The sequence below is a fragment of the Callospermophilus lateralis genome, chromosome 14 (assembly GCF_048772815.1).
Source record: "Callospermophilus lateralis isolate mCalLat2 chromosome 14, mCalLat2.hap1, whole genome shotgun sequence".
NCBI lineage: Eukaryota > Metazoa > Chordata > Mammalia > Rodentia > Sciuridae > Callospermophilus > Callospermophilus lateralis.
The window spans coordinates 75,082,893-75,092,718 of record NC_135318.1 but is presented as its reverse complement, the minus strand read 5'-3'; the positions used below and the strand labels follow the sequence as shown (position 1 = coordinate 75,092,718).

The window sequence follows — 9,826 nt, the reverse complement described above, 5'->3', positions numbered from 1 at the left end:
CCTACTTTATCCCCAGACTTTTGCCAACTAGCTGCTGGATTAGATTCTTGGGACATTCCTGACAAGTCATATGATCAACTCAATACTTATATGACCCCCAGACCACCCGGTTGGGGAATGCCAGGATGCGCTACCCCAGCAGCAAGATGCCGACTGGGTCAATATGACTTTTATGCTTGTCCCAAAGAAGGAAGAGACCGCTCCCAAATATACAAATGTGGAGGTTATGAGACATATTTCTGCTCCTCCTGGGGCTGTGAAACTATTGGGGATGCTTACTGGAAACCTTCTTCTGACAAGGAGTTCATAAAAATCCTTAAAAACTTCACTACCTATGGCACAGGGCCCTCTGATTGTTATCACCCCCCTAAATCATACAACCAAGGGGACAACTCACTACCCTTACGGATACAGTTCACGGAAAAAAAGAAAAAACAGCTAGATCCCTGGCTTATTGGGAGAACATGGGGCTTTAGATGGTACATGCCAGGATATGATCTCGGTGTAATTTTCAAAATCAGACTATCTCAAACCCTGGTTATGACTAGCCAAATAGGGCCTAATCCTGTTCTCGGGGACCAAAGGGCTCCCTCAGCACCTAGGCAACCAAAAAGTTCGCCCAAAACTACCCCCAGTAAGCCGCCCATGCCTCAGATTGTAACCATAGACTATCAAACCTCTAGTTATTCCCCCGAACCCAATTTCCCTGGAACCGAGGATCGACTATTAGATTTGGTTCGAGGGGCATTTCATGCCCTCAATGCCACCGACCCAAACCGCACCCAGGACTGTTGGCTATATCTCTCCTCCGGCCCCCCCGTATTATGAAGGAATAGCAATGATGTCCAACTGGAATAATAGTGTAACACCTGACCCTAAGTGTATATCCTTATTCACCTATAAGCTCACCATCACTGAAGTGTCAGGACAGGGGATCTGTATAGGGAACATACCCCTATCACACAAACCCCTTTGTAATACTACCCTCCCAACAAAAGGCTCACAAAATAGCTATTTGTGGGGCCCCCCTGGAACTTATTGGGCCTGCAATACTGGACTGGCCCCCTGTATTTCCACGGCAGTCCTCAATGCCTCCACTGATTTTTGTGTGTTAATACAATTATGGCCTAAGATATCGTATCTGGAATCAGACTATGTCCTAGGACACTTTGAAGGTCGGAACCAGTACCCTAGAGAGCCAATAAGTATGACCACAGCACTACTATTAGGAATCGGATGAATAGCACCGGGCATAGGAACAGGGACAACTGCATATATCCAAGGTAACCAATTGTTGGAATTACAGGCAGCAATGAATGAAGATCTAACTGCAATGACCAAGTCTATCACGGCCCTAGAAAAATCCCTCTCCTCCCTCTCCGAAGTGGTGTTGCAAAATAGAAGGGGATTAGATCTGTTGTTCCTTAGGGAAGGTGGTCTCTGTGTAGCTCTATGAGAACAATGTTGCTTTTATGCTGACCATACTGGGGTAGTCCAAGAAACCATGGAAAAAGTCACTGAAAGGCTGGCAAAGAGACAAAAAGAATTTGAAGCTCAACAAGGATGGTTTGAACACTGGTTTAGCAAGTCCCCATGGTTAACTACTCTGCTATTCACCATAGCAGGACCTTTAGTTATCTTACTGTTACTCCTGACATTCGGACCTTGCATACTTAATAGACTAATACAATTCATGAAAGGAAGACTTTCTATAATTCAGACTATGGTTCTAACTCAACAATAGCAGTTGCTCAAACACCAAACAGGATCACAGACAAGCTTAGCCCAAGAACCTGAACAAGCAGGACAATGGATATAGGATTCTATCCATGATAAAAGAAAAGGGGGGAATGAAAGACCCTAGCCCAGCAACCTCAGGCCCAGTTACAGAATTACCAGGGCATGTCACAAACCTGTGCAGTCACCAGATGTGTTTTTTAAGACAATCAGTTAAGTGTAACTGATTAAAAGGGAAAAACAGGATGGTTGGGAAAGAGCAGAAAAACAGATTCCAGGGCATGCCTGAATAAACAGGAACTAATAAGCAGGAACAGAAAAACCAGAGTGCTCATATGTAACTGTCATGTGGTATTTTTCCAGGAACATGAAGTGAAAAACAACTTTACCCTTTAGGTAATCTATATGCTGGGTTCAAAATAGCCAATAAGAAACCTGTTGCTTCTCGCACACGCGAAACATGCCCCTTTATCGTATAAAAGACCTGTACCCCAAAGCCCGGTGTGCCGGCTCACCGAAGCTCCGGCTGAGGTTTCGCTGAGCACCCGCAGGCGCCTGTGTCTGAATAAACCTCCTGCTTTTGCAGCCAGTGTCTCGTGCGTCTTTCCTTGGACAGGGAGACGGAGGGTCTTTCACTACATCTCTATCTAATCCAAAATTTGCTTTCTACTTACATATTCAAATTATGTAAGAAAGACAGAAAGACAAAAGAAACTCCAAATATATAGACTTCCTAAATATACAAAACTCTAAGAACACTAGAAAAAGAAGAAGGAATGTGAAAGCTGTAATCGCATTTGAAGGAGAAACTGTAATAATATAGTTTTCCCTCACAGCTGAAGTCTCCCATGCATAAATAGCTATATCCCACCTGTAAATGTGACTATCAACTGAGCAACTCCAGACTTTTACTTGTTTAAAAAAATTATTAACATAGGCTGCTAAGTAATGTAAGCTAGGGCTGCGGGTGGAGTTCAGCATCAAACTGCTAGCCTAGGCCATGCCAGACATTTGTTCAATACCTAGTACTGCTAAAAAGAAAAAAAAAAGTGCCAAGAGCTATTAAAAAATATGAAATTTTAGATGTCTTGACAAATCTGGAAAAGGGTTTTCTTTAAATATTGAGCTATTTTCTGTATCTGCTGAAAAAAAATCTACAATTTTATATGTATATTCTTTAAGATTTCAAAGATATATGCTTATCTCTATTGTTCCCAAACACAATCTTTTATAGCACTTATGTTTATCATTGTTATGGCTGTCAATAGTTTTTGTTTATATTAGATATTAACTACAATTTTTGTACATTATAGACACAACCTTCCTAAAGGGCAAGTCTCAGATGAAAAGATGACATTAGTAGAATAAAATGAAGGATATTTGTTTTGGTAATGATTTTATATTAAACAGATAATCTTATATAGTTTTCTATTATGAAAGGTTAAAAATTTCAACTATTTCTTATAAAACATGTTTACCTTTTGCCTTGGGGATTATAAGACTATAGAAATCATTATATCAATTCCACAGAGATGATGAAAACTACATCAAATGTGCACACCCATTTTTATGTTAGGGTGTAATAAGCAAAATCCACCCTTTCTTCAATATATATAAGATGTTGTATTTCAAATAGTTGAACAATGAGGTGAGAAGAAAGGCATTAAGGAGGAAATTACATTTTTTCCATACCATGCTAGAAAAGGTGAATAAGAATACAAGACATAATTCATGTCTTCTCCAATGAATGGAACAGTGGATCTGATATATTTTGGTTATACACATTTTTTTTATTTCTTTATTTAAAATGTCAACATGGACACATTTTTCCAAAGTAAAATATCTCCCATTAATACCTAAAATACTGAATAAGGTGAAGATTTAATATAATACAATAAGTAATGAAAAAAAATTTCCCCATGTCACTCTTGCTTCCTACAAAACTATGATAGGTTCGTTTTCAATTGTGTCATTTGCTGAATATATTTCAAATGTACAAATAGATGCTTTTAGCATCCCTGGCCCCAAGAAAATTTATTCACTACTCAATAAAAATTTTATTCTATTTGTTCCATATATTTATTATTATTTAAAATTTGTTTTTATTATATGAACAAACATATTTAACCAAACAAGACCTAATCTTTTATAAAGGTTTTTTATTGAAACTTTATTTGCAAAATAGCTGAACAATATTAATTTTAATTAATTAATTAATTAATTAATTAATTAATATAATTTAATTCCATCTCTCATTTGTTGAACCACATAAATTAAATGTGGTTCAACAAATGAGAAATGAAATTAAATTGTATCATTCTCAATTCTTCTTACATTGATCAGATTTTTCTGATTGTTTATATCTTAAGAGGTAATATTCTACCCTGATTTTCAAAATCTCCTGAAAATATCTTATTATACAGTTTTAATAGCTTACATATAATATACTATGAGTTTATATAAACTAGGTATTTAGCTTTGGATAGAACGTACCCAAAGCATCTAACTTTAATTTTGGAAAAACAACACATTTCTCAGAAATTTTTTTTTCAAATTTTACTTTTTACTCAGTTTTTTGAATGCCACCTGCATTTCAGGTTTTTATATGTATATTAATCTGTTTATGACATTTAGTTTCTGTTATAATTCTGTAATTCAATTATCAACTACACATTATTTTATTTAGTTATAGTCTTCACTCCATCCTCTCCCCAGTTTGTTTTTTGAATGTGGTTATGTTTTCTTTTTATTACCTTTACTTAACCCATACTAATTTATTCAATCGATAAAAATTAATTGGATTTATGTGAAATCATTTTAGACTTTTGTTAGTTACCATAAGTTGCCATATGGTATAAAAATATGCTTTTGGGGTATAAATAACTATTTATTTAGATATTATATAATTGGTGATGTTTTGATATTCTTGCCAAAAAAAAAAAAAAAAAACCCTTGCACATCATTTTAAAAATACAAGTATAGTGAGATACAAATTACATCCAGTAAAGTTATTCTTTTGTTGTTGTTTATGAATATATTAGGGTTTTCCAGAGAAAGATAACGGAGTGTGTGTGTGTGTGTGTGTGTGTGTGTGTGTGTGTATGAGAGATTACTTCACCTTAGTACGGAGACTGAGAAGTTTCATGATCTGCTTTCTGCAAGCTGGAGACTTCAAGAAAGCCAGTGGTGCAGTACCATTTCAAAATCAAAGGCTGGAGAACCTCCTTTTTGGTTCTTTTGAGGCCCTCAACAGATTATATGATGCCCACAATAAGGCATCTTTATATGAGGGCCATCCTCTATGTTCCAACTATCAATTCAAATGGAAATCTCTTCCAGAAAGTCTTTAATAGACACATTAAGAATTCATGTTTTACCTGCAGTTTGTTGTCCCTTAGCCAATAGGGTTGACACGTAAAATTGACCATCACAAGGTGTATACCTTCTGAAATTAAAGCACAGTCATGTAACCTCAACCATAATTAAGATAGAGAACATGCACATCACCCCCAAGGAGTTTCTTGAAGATCCTTTGCAGTCAATCTCTTCCCCCACATTGAGGCCCTAAGGGCCACAGATATTTTTTATAAATTTGTCTTTTACAAATGTTATATTAATAGAGTGATATAACAGGAATGATTTTAATTTAACTGCTTTAACCTACCATGAGTCATTTGTCATATTATCAAATATTTTAGTAATCTGTTCTTTTATATTATTGAATAGTATTATACACTATAAGCGTATTAATGCTTTGCTTAGCCATCTACCAATAGTTGTCTATCTTATTTCCAATTTCCTTTGGTGATAATGAATAAGGTCTGCATTAGTGTTGATTTGCAAGTGGTTGTGTAGATATGAATATTCTTTCTTTTCATTTATTTATTTTTTAAACATGAGTGTATTCTGTCATATATACATGGAGTATAATTTATTCTAATTAAGAGCCTATTCTTGCTGGGGATGTGGTTCAAGTGGTAGGGTGCTCACCTGGCATGTGCAAGGCACTGGGTTTGATCCTCAGCACCACAATAAAATAAAAAAAAATGTTGTGTCAATCAAAAAATAAATATTAAAAAATTCTCTCTCTCTCTCTCTCTCTCTCTCTCTCTCTCTCTCTCTAAAAAAGATACTATTCTTGTGGTTGTACATGATATGAAGATTGATTTGTGCTGTATTCATATATGAACATAGGAAAGTTATGTTGAATTCATTCTCCTGTCTTTTTTAATCCTATCTTTTCCCTTTACTTTTATTCCCCTTTGTCTAATCCAATGAACTTTTCTTTCTCACGCCACTCCTTGTTATGTACTAGCATCCACATATCAGAAAGAATATTTGACCTTTGCTTTTTTGGGGTTTGGATTATTTCACGTAGTATAGTAGCCTACAGATTCATGCATTTATAGGCAAATACCATAATTTTATTCTTATTTATGACTGAGTAATATTCCATTGTGTATATATACTACATTTTCTTTATCCATTCATCTGTTGAAGAGCACCTACGTTGTTCCATAGCTTAGCTACAGTGAATTGAGCCACTATGAACATAGATGTGGCTGTGGCACTGTACTATGCTATTTTAAGTCCTTTGAGTATAGACTGAGGAGTGGCTTAACTGGTGAAATGGTGGTTCCATTCCAAGTTTTTGAGGAATCTCCATACTGATATCCAGAGTGGTTACCCCAATTTGCAATCCCACAAACAATGCATGAGTATACCTTTTCCCCTAAATCCTCACCAACATATATTATTATTTTTTTTTAGGATTAAATAATTTATTTTATTTTTTATTTTTTTATTTTTTTATTGGTTATTCAAAACATTACAAAGATTGCAGAATCACATCAGTTACACATCCACATTTTTACATAATACCATAATAGTAACTGTTGTAATCTGCTACCTTTCCTAGGATAGAAAATAATTTATTTTAAAGAAACTTTTCCCATATATGTTTCATCAATGTGCATAATAACATTATATGTATTCACAATTGAAGTAGGAACACCTTCAAAACTACCATGAAAAATAAGAGTGAAATTTTTGAACAATTAAGGTTTTGTTCCCTAAAGAAATCTGGTTTACAAGATAGAAATGTTGATTACACAAATGGCTTAGTCAGTCAGGACTAAACCTTTTTTTTTTTTTTTTCATATCTCCACATAAAAAGAAATACATTGAGTTTATTTATTCTCCTGATGTCAAAATTGGTCCAGTTGACTAATCAAGCTAAATTCCTTTCTTCTTTTTTATTTTTATATTTTGGAGACAGGATTATGCTTTGTAGCCCAGGCTGTCCTCAAATTCCTTCATTCAAGCAATTTGATCCTCTGGCCTCAGATTCCCCAAGTAGTTGGGACTACAGGTTATGCATCACTGTGTCTGACTCCCTGATTTTGTTAAACAGGAAAAAGGACACACAAAATTTATTACATGCCTAAGGCAAAGTAGTATTAGACTCCAATAAAACGAAATTGTTTAACCCAATTTTTTATCTGTAAGTAACTACTATAACTCACTGATCAATGATGAATAAAGGTAGAATACTAATTCCATTCAATTAGTTTTTGAAATGTACTGTTTTGAGAAACAAGTCCTTTGGGCTAAAAAAATGAAAATTTTCTTTAAGGAACAAGTGCACAGATTCTGGAACTCGGCTCACATAGTAGTCATAATTCCTCAGTGTGGCCAGGACCCCTGCGGAGTTCATATGTTTCACTTCCTTATTGTACTGAAGGGCATTTCCATGGATATCGGTTAACTTGCCTCCCACAGCATGTAAGATAACTTCGGGAGCACAAGTGTCCCATTTCTTACATCCAGGGCTTGCAAATACATAAGCAGAAGCTTTGCCTTCGATCAGCTGAATGATCTTATTTCCTGCTCCTCCTACTCGCAGCACATCATCAGGGTTCATAGCGGAAACACAGTCTGTAACCAACTTGTTGCTATGGGATCGGGTAGTTGTGATAATGTGTTTCCCGGCAGGGACTTCTTATAGCTGAAACCCAAAGGCACCTAAACTTAAAACTCCCCAGATTGTCCTCCCATACACAGCATCTGGTCCTGCCTGGTAATTGTAATATGGTTGGTTAATAATGCTTGCTATGGCTTTTCCTTCATTGGCAATTCCAATAAGAACCGTTACATTGTCAAGAAGACCTTCAGTATATTCCTTGGTACCATCCAGAGGATCAACCCAAACCACAAGGTCTTCCTCTTTAATAGCACGGTACTGTGATGGGCATGGTTGCTTCAATCTTTCCTCCCACTGACCATCTTCAATCAGCTCTTGATCCACTTCTTCAGGAGGGAGATCCTCTTCCCCTATAATTGTCAGTTTGGGGAATTTCCGTGCCAGTGAAGAACATATGCTCATCTGTACTAGTCGGTCATCTTTGGTCTGCAGGTCTGTTACAGAGGTCTTTTCCATGATACCCAGGTCTCCTTCAGCAATAACACGTCTAACTATAGTTCCTGCCTTCTGAGCAATAGAATACGCTGAAGCTACCAATCGCATCAACACAGTGTGACGCGAAGCCATGATGCTCCTTTGTCAAATTTGCAAGGACAGCGGACAAAAGACGCTCTAGGGGTAACCCAACTGGATTACCAAACCACATGTCCCTCGGTATGTCCAGTACCATGTTTCCGTGCAGCCAATACCAACATATATTATTAATTGTATTCATGATAATTGCTATTCTGACTGGAGTAAGATAGAATTTCAGTGTAGTTTTAATTTGCATTTTTCTAATTGCTAGAGATTTTGAACACTTTTCATATATTTGTTGAACATTTATATGTGTTTTTCTGTGAAGTGCCTGTTCAGTTCCTTTGCCCATTTATTGTATTGTTTGGATTATTTGTGTGTGTGTGTGTGTGTGTGTGTGTGTGTGTGTGTGTGTATGTGAAGCTTTTTGAGTTTTTTATATAACCTTGAGGTTAATACTCTATCTGAGGTGCAGGTGGTAAAAACGTTTTCTCATCTGTATCTCTTTATGCCCTTGGTTATTTCCTTTTTGTTTTGATACTTTTCTGTTTATTGATTCTTGATTTTACTTCTTGAGCTTTAGGAGTCTTGTTGAAGAAGACAGTTCCTTAGATAACATTATGCAGTATTGTACCTATATTTACTTCTAGTGGTGACAGTCATGTCAATTTTTACCACTTTTATTCAATATGGTCCTTGAGCAATCAGGCAAAAGAAAGAAATTAAAGGGATATTAAAGAGATTAATTATCACTATTTGCCTGATGACATCATCCTATATTTAGAAGACTCAAAAATCTCTACCAGAAAATTTCTAGAAGTCATAAATGAATTCAGCAATGTAACAGGATGTAAGATTAACACCATATATCCATTGTATTCCTAAACATCAATGATGAATAATCTGAAAGAAAAATTAGGAAATCTATTCCAGTCAAAATTGCCTAAAAATACTTGAGACCAAATCTAACAAAAGAGGTAAAATACTTCTATAATTATAACTACATAACAATAAAGAAATTAATTGAAGAAGACTTTAGATGGAAAGATCTCCCATGTTTTTGGATAGGCAGAATTAATTTTGCCAAAAGGGCCATACTGCCAAAAACACTATGCAAATTCAATGCAATTCTTATTAAAATCCCATTGATGTTCCTCGTAGAGATATAAAAATCAATCATGAAAGTTATTTGGAAAACTAAGAGGCCTAGAATAGACAAAGCAATCCTTAGCAAGAAAAGTTGAGCAGGAAATATCATAACAGGACTTAAATTGTACTATGGAGGTATAATAAGCAAAACAGGCAAAACAGTATGTTATTGGTTTAAAAAGAGACATATAAATGAGTGCAACAGAAAAGAAATTTCAGATATACATCCACACATTTACAACCAAAAAATTCCTAACAAAGTTACCAAATATGCTTTTAAAAAGGACACCCTTTTTAATGAATGGTGCTGGGAACAGTGAATATCTACATGCACAAAATTAATTTGAGCTTTTTTCTTACCCTGTACATAATTAACTGAAAATGGACCAAGAACCTAAATATAAGACTTAAACTTCTGAAACTATTAAAAGAAAACCTAGG

The 9,826-nt window shown here is 35.5% G+C and overlaps 1 pseudogene; it reads right to left on the bottom strand.

The window, feature by feature from the left end:
* Positions 1-7,303: 7,303 nt before the first annotated feature.
* LOC143380028 (3'(2'),5'-bisphosphate nucleotidase 1 pseudogene) lies at positions 7,304-8,315 on the bottom strand (annotated as a pseudogene).
* Positions 8,316-9,826: the final 1,511 nt, after the last annotated feature.